At 45.1% G+C, this 7,468-nt stretch overlaps 1 long non-coding RNA gene across 1 annotated transcript; it reads right to left on the reverse strand.

The window, feature by feature from the left end:
• Positions 1-2,555: 2,555 nt before the first annotated feature.
• On the reverse strand, positions 2,556-4,254 carry LOC139826608 (uncharacterized). Its single transcript, XR_011736775.1, has 3 exons — positions 4,134-4,254; positions 3,496-3,580; positions 2,556-2,708 (listed from the first exon to the last, which is right to left on the reverse strand). It is a non-coding gene; the product is annotated as an uncharacterized lncRNA (long non-coding RNA).
• Positions 4,255-7,468: the final 3,214 nt, after the last annotated feature.

A 7,468-nucleotide genomic window follows, 5' to 3' on the forward strand; every position in this document is an offset into this window, starting at 1 on the left:
AACCCAGATGCCCATTTTAATCCAAGAGCCCCTTCTGCTTTGCAGCAGGGGACAACAGGAATAACAAAAATTTCCAATACATAAGCGCATAATTTCTTGTCAAACTAAGCCTATGATGGGGTGTCGAACATTTTCACCGGAGGCCACAGCAGCCCCGCAGTTGCATTCAAATTGAGGATTTGGCCCACAGGGCTTGTGTTTGTTATGTGCATCGTGCTCCTGTATCGCCGACTCTGTCTCGTAACACAAAAGACATACTGGCTTTTCCTCCCTGAAACACAAACACGTATTTGCTTTCCCATCTATCAATAAATCGCCTTCCTTCCACATCAATCTTCCTCTTACTGGACATTCTGGGATTCAAATTGCTCCACCAAAGACGGTAAGATGTGTCACCTAAGTAAAAGATCTAGATGATACTTTCACCTCCATCAACTAGTACTGAAGAAAAACCAAAATCCTGGACCTTTCACAATAAGCCCCGTGGTAAGTCAGAACGCTTGCTGAGCCTGTCGCAAAACATCTGCCATGAAGATCTCACATTGGTGACCTCCACTAGTGGCAACCACGGCAAACCGTGTCTTATGGAAGTGAGGCCATGGGTATCGACCACACGGCAGCTCATCCCATTTCAATCCCTCCCCCAAATCTACCTGCAAGTTCTTGAGAGCTCCTCTCACCCAGGTGAGATGGAGAAGAGACATCCGTCCCTCAGCCCAAGTAGATTCACTAATTCCTACATTGGCTTCGCCATCCCAGGCTGCTCCCTTGAATTCTTGAATTAGATTCTGGAGGAACTGTTACTCTTTTAGCAACTAATTTGAATGAAAAAAACCTATTGCTATAATAAAAGCATTCTGAAACTAATAGACACTGGCAGATCATCTTCTCAGGCCATTTTGTCCATTAACAGCAGCTGTGTCACGCACCTGTGCTGTTAGATTGCCCACAGAAGAATTCGGAAGACCTATGAAGATGTCACATATTTCCTTATTTGGAGAACAGAATCTACAATGATTATTGAAGTGTATCACCACTATCCACATAAAATAAATGAGAGATACTCCATAGATAGTGTGAGGACATCACTATCATCTGTATCACACTTGACTGATGAGTTCTCTGCCCTTACCTGAAGTTTGAGGCCAAACTTTTGCCAAGAGATTTTAGATTTAAAACCCATCACCATCCGCCAGAACAATCCTAAGAAAACAGAACTAACCAGCCACCTCCAAAAACCATCTTCCAACTGCTCTTGGACACTGCACCCAAGAAAAAGACCAGCAAGACAAAATCCCCTCAAAGGGTCCCCACGGGGAGGTTGGGAAGACACAAGAGCGCACGCAGTTCACGTTTGGGCTGCAAAGCAAGCAGAAAAGAAAAATCCAAATAAAACCACAGGATGGGACTCGAGAACAGGTTGTGTCACAGAAGAACCAGTTTCCCGGTCCCAGCTCCCCTGCCAGGGCCAGAGCAACGGGACCCTGGGCTTTCCCCTCACACCCATCTACTCTCCCCACGAAAGGACATCTGGGTTCCTCCAGCGCCCACCACAGCCCAGCCTCATATCCAGCTATCGCTCCCAATAAATCATTTGGCAAATCAAGGAGCGGTTAAAACTAACGATGGTGAACAACCCACCAGAGCACAGGTCTGTGCTGACTTTACAGCAGCAGGGAAGTCTAAAAGACAATCAATATTTTTGCACCCATAAAATAAGAGGACACTGAAGGAATATCTGTGGAGTCACACTGGGGGTTTGTTTGGGGTTTTTGCTGCTCTTGTTTTTAGTTTGGGTTTTTTTTTTGGTTGTTTTGTTTGTTTGGGCCCATTTTGGTTTTGGTTGAGTGCCTTTTTTTCCCCCAGTCATCTTTCCTATGAGAACAGCAGCTTGAGCCTCCCTCTAAGGCTGAAGAAAGATTTAAATGTACTTCCTGGGAAAAAGAAAACCACACAAAAAACCCACCACCCAAACTTTGAGCCCAGCAGGAACTGTTTCAAGCAGCTACAAGCAACTGCAGAAACAAATAAGAACGTGTTAGGCTGTACCTACTAATCACCACAGGAGACACTAATATGAAAAGTGCTTCTATCTGCATTTTAGTTCCTGACACCTACCTGAACAGATTAAATTACTAAAGCGTTCACACAGCAAAATGGAAGCACTGCAAATAGAACCCAGCCAAATACCTGAACCATCAGCCTCTCTCCAGCTCTGTGTTGCTTGCAGGCACTTAGTTTGTGCTGTATTTGTATTTTTATGCAAGACTGAACACTGATGGAAAGGGAATCAGCATTTTCTCAGGCTGCAAGATTGGCTAACAACCTCCTTTCCCATTTCAAGGGGCAGCACACTTGCTTCAAAACTGCACTGCCTGTGCCCTAAACCCAGTCCACACAAAGGCTGCAAATCTCACACAAGCTACCAGTTATCATTCAGTTTTGGAGCATTTTGGGAAGCTCAGCCTTTCAGCGGAGCAGAAACTTCAGAAAGGTGCAGAGCAGATACTTACAGTGTTGTAATGATCGACATAAACCGCATTTCCCAAGCCAAACACAGCGTATCTCAGGCCTTTCAGATACGTTTTCCCAAAGCGAAAGTCACGCGCTGCCTCTTCTAACCCCTTGCAGAACCACGCTGCACTCTCGGTTGGCTGCCCGTCAGTGTACGTAGCTACCAAGAACACACAAACGTTCCTGCCGGTTGTCTAATAATATCAAGAGAATAGAAGAGATCGGTGCATTTCTCAGAACGCTTCCCATTAGTAAGACAACTGGAACACATGGGGAGTTGGAAGAAGTTAAAAGATGAGGTTTTTTCTAAGTGGGATTTTGGTGTGGGATGCTGCAGGTGATAACCCCAACAGTGGCGAACGGCCATCCCCCCTGCAGAGACGCCTTAAATTAGCCAGGAGAGATCAAACTGTCTGTCTGCTGCTTCACAGAGGTGGTACAAGAGAACAGAACATCTCCCTTCCCCACCCCAATCGACAGCTTCTTGAGCAGACTCTTGCAGCAATCAAGTTTCTCACTGATTCAAAAAAACAACTATCAATATTCACAGAAGAAAAATGCCTCAAGGATTACTCCATCTAAATATGACCAGCAAGGAGTTTTTAGCTTATGAGCCTGTGAAGGCTGCAAATTGTCACCATCTGCTTGTTCTGGCTTTGAACCCTTCCCTGGGGATACAGAGACAGAACAGAGGGACCTGGTGCAACCGCTCTCACTGAACTCACACCTGAGTTACAGAACCAGCTCATACCAAGTCACTGTCACCATCAAAATACTCTAGGCAATCCTCTCCTAGGAATATTCAAAATTTAGGTGTTTTCTGCTGAGGGTTGATGGGCTACACTTATACAGAAGGGAAGCGACTTTTAACACACAGCATTGGGAATTTCCAGAATAATAGGAGAGAAATACAAGGGGAAAAGAGCCTTCGCAACACAAGGAAAAGCTTTTCTTTATTAGTCATATTTATAAGGTACTTACCTCCTCTGGATCATAATCTCCCATGCTGATGACTTCCACAGGCAAACAAAGTGAAATAACGGCTTCAGCCAGACCTCTGGCAAACCTCCAAAAAAAAAAAAAAAATAGGAATTTATCAATTGCTTCAACCCAAGCATGGTAGCGACCAAACAACCCCCCACACGCCCAGTCACAAGACACCTCCCACAACAGAAAGAACAAAGACATCCGAGAACTGGACACTGGACCTAGAATTCCTCATGTTAAGAAAAAAAAAAATCAAGTATATTGGCTGCAAGAAGAGAGTGACATGAATTTTAATGACTAATGATTTCACATTTACACACACCATTTTTTTCAAAAGCACCTAAACCAGTACTTGTCTCTGAGAAGACCCGCTCGCAACTACGGGTACGGCAAGAGTAAACTTTAAACTTCATCATCAATGTCTCTACTGCATGCGCCATTTAAAGCAAGTAGAAAAAAATGTTATTTTTACATAATTTTAAGTTATCTTTCATGTTGGGCAATGACTTCTCATGAGCTAATGAACTTTCTGATGTTTACACTGTGCAATACTTCTAAGGCAAGCAACAGACTTGAGTCTCAATATTTCAAATTACTTCATGTAGGTGGGGAAAAAAAAAAGTAACTGATACCTTTGCTGTGCCAGTCTGAGACCCATAGAAAATCTTTACTTTGCCTCCAGGGTGGCTGATCCATTTACGAGTTTGTCTTCTATTCCTTCAGAAGAAGCTGGATTCCCATTGGATTTTTCACCCTAAGAAACAAGCACCACTTCTCATTCAATCCCTTTTCAAAGTGATGTTAACCCCATTCTCCCAAAACCACTTAAAACACCTATCCTGTGAACAGACTCTCAGCACTAATTAAATGAGGCTATCAAAGCATTTTAGCTTCTCACACCCAGAGAAAGACACAACCACGTCTCTGAACTAGGCCACGCTCCAATAAACTCAGGTCACACGCAGCCGGATCCAGCTGAACGCAGGAACCTCCCAACTCGCGCAGCAGAACTTTGCTCACCTGCGCAAGGAGCTTTTACCATCCTGAACAGCCTAATCCCACTCCCGTCCTAAAACCAGCCCAACCTCATCAGTAACATCAATGGAAAGAGGAACCCGAGAACTCCAGCACAAGTAGAGTGATTGATTTGCAGTGACAGAGCAACCCAGGCTGACACGATCTCTCAGTAACGACGGGAGAAGCGTTCAGCAGAGAGCTGCTCCAACATCAGAGCAACGAGGGCACCGAGTCACCCACAAACATGAGACCGTCCAGGCTGCGGATTATAACCCTCAGGTGCACTGAACTGTAAGGAACGTTCAAGGAAGAAACGTTGTTTTCACAAAACTGGGGAGCTGGCACCTGACCCCCGCGAGGGAAGGGACCGAGACACATCAGACTGTGAATCCTGAATGTAAAACAAAATCTCTTCAAACTAATCCCAGAATGCAAACTGACACCTGTATTTACAAGTTAATCTAGAGGGAAGGACGGCCAAAGAGCCAGGAACCCATTTTTAAATAGATCAATAAGGGAAAGGGTGTTGTTCGGATTAGATGAATGAAATACGTAAACTGAGGCAGGTGTCGGGTGCTCTGTAAACCCTGAAGAACCGACCAGTGGGCAACAGGGGAGGGAAATTGCACCCAGGGTTTGGGGGGATATAAACGGGGGCTTTTTGCCCTATTATGCGTGCCTGCCTTTAGGGAGAACACCCGGTCTTGCAAAATCATTAACAAAATGTGCTTTGCTGAGAGATCCTGCCTGGGCCTGTTCTATTGGCAAGGTGATCGTTTCCTACACGACCACACCTGGGCTCCGCAGTGACCCACGGGGGGGCCCACAGTGGGGCAGCACGTGTCACTGCACCAGTGGGGACCGTCACCCGGCAGCCACTCGCCTCCACACGCAGATTTCGGGGCCTTCTTGGACAAAAGCACTTCCATCTTCCCTTGCCTTCTTTCTGGTTTTGGTGGTGAGGAACTGAACGATGATCCAAATGCTGATCCCAATGATACAGGGAATTGACCTTCTCCCCTGGAGAAGTTGTAGAAACTGAGGGCAACAGAAAGTAGACATTTGGAAAGGTTGTTAGATGAAGCTTGGAGAGTATTCAGTAACAGGGACAAGGAAGATTCTTGAAAGGATAAGTAAGTATGGAACTGAAGAGGTTGGAAGGCTTTGAAAGCCTTTAGAGAGAGGTCAGTATATATGTTGGGAAAATGAACGTTGGGGAAGGTACAGAGGAAGTAGGCAGAGAGAGAAACAGACAGTAGCAAGTTTTGAAAAAGACTGATGGGAACCTGGAATGAACAGAAACAAGTGGAATTTTTGGTGGATTGACAACAAGTAACAATTACATAGTAGGTAAAGGGAGTCACTGGCCAAAGTGAACGGGCATATTTTTGTGAACCTTTGAAATACAAATTGGGTAAACAAGTAGGTATTGATAAATTTCTATATATGTCCAATTCCTTCCAACCTTTTTGGGAGAAGGAATTTGGCCAGTAATAGAGAAATTAATACAAGTCAGGTTATAAACAGAATAATAAAGGACCTCTACCCAGTGGTAGCAAACACCTTTCTGACTGTATTAACTCTAATTTGATTTGGCTTACTGTTTTAGATTTGAAAGATGCCTTTTTGCCTCTCTCTCCGTGAAGCCAGCCAGACAATATTTATGTAAAACCCAGCTCACCTGGATGGTGTTGCTACAAGGATTTAAAAACAGCCCAACAGTACTAGGAAATCAGCTCGCTAAAGATCTTGAATCTTGGGAAGCCCCATCTGATGAAGGACAGATGCAACAATATGTGGATGATCGCTACCAGGACACAGAAGACATGCATAACCTGAACTGTAAGCTTATTGAACTTTGGGGGCTCCAAGGATACCAGGTATCACAGAAGACAGCCCAGATGATACAGCAACTCATGAGTAACTCATTTGGGCTATGAAATCAGCGTAGGGCAGAGGACCCTGGGCCAGGCTCGAAAGGAGGCCGTATGCCAAACATCAAAGCCTCAAACTGTAAAAGAATTACGGACCCTTCTTGGGCATGACAGAGTGGTGCCGGTTGTGTATTTATAATTATGGATTGTTTGTCAAGCCACTGTATGTGCCAGCAGCCACAGATCAGGAACACCTGCAATGGAATAAAGGAGCTACACGAGCCTTTGAAGAACTTGGTAAGGCTTTGACAGCGCCTGCTCTAGGACTCCCAGGTGTGAGTAAACCATTTTTTCTATTCTCTCACGAGAAGCAGGGAATAGCCTTGGGTACACTGGCACAGGATCTTGGCCCGTACCGACGAGCAGCGGCCTATTTCTCCAGACAATCAGATGCAACTGCAAAAGGGTGGCCGGGATGCCCGCGGGCAGTTGCTGCAGCGGTACTGAACATACAGGAGGCCCGGAAATTTACCATGGGTCAGAAAATGGCTGTGCTGGTATCCCACACGGTGCCTACAGTTCTAAAAGAAAAAGGGGGACGTTGGCTTTCCCCACAAAGATTTCTCAAATATCAAGCTAAATCATCCTCACTAACACTGTCAAGCCAGCTTCTTTCCTCAGTGACAACACTGGAAAACCAGTTCATCATAATTGCCTGGAAACCATTGAAACAACATAATCCAGCCAAGCAGATCTAAAGGACATAGGATTATGGAGAACACTGAGAACTGCCTTACGGACGAAAGCAGCAATATCCTGAACGGTGAAAGGCACGCTGGTTATGCTATAACTACTAGCCATGAAGTGATGGAATCTGGGCCTCTGTCTGAAAGTACTTCAGCACAAAAGGCAGAAATAATCGCCCTTACCTGTGCTCTGGAACTAGCCGAAGGTAAAACTGTGAACGTTTATATGGACTCTAAGTATGCTTTCAGGGTCGTGCACGGAACAATTTGGAAAGAAGAAGGACTCTTGAACTCTCAAGGCACACATATCAAACGTGCAGGAGAAATATC

This window comes from Patagioenas fasciata (assembly GCF_037038585.1).
Source record: "Patagioenas fasciata isolate bPatFas1 chromosome 19 unlocalized genomic scaffold, bPatFas1.hap1 SUPER_19_unloc_1, whole genome shotgun sequence".
In the NCBI taxonomy this organism is placed as follows: domain Eukaryota; kingdom Metazoa; phylum Chordata; class Aves; order Columbiformes; family Columbidae; genus Patagioenas; species Patagioenas fasciata.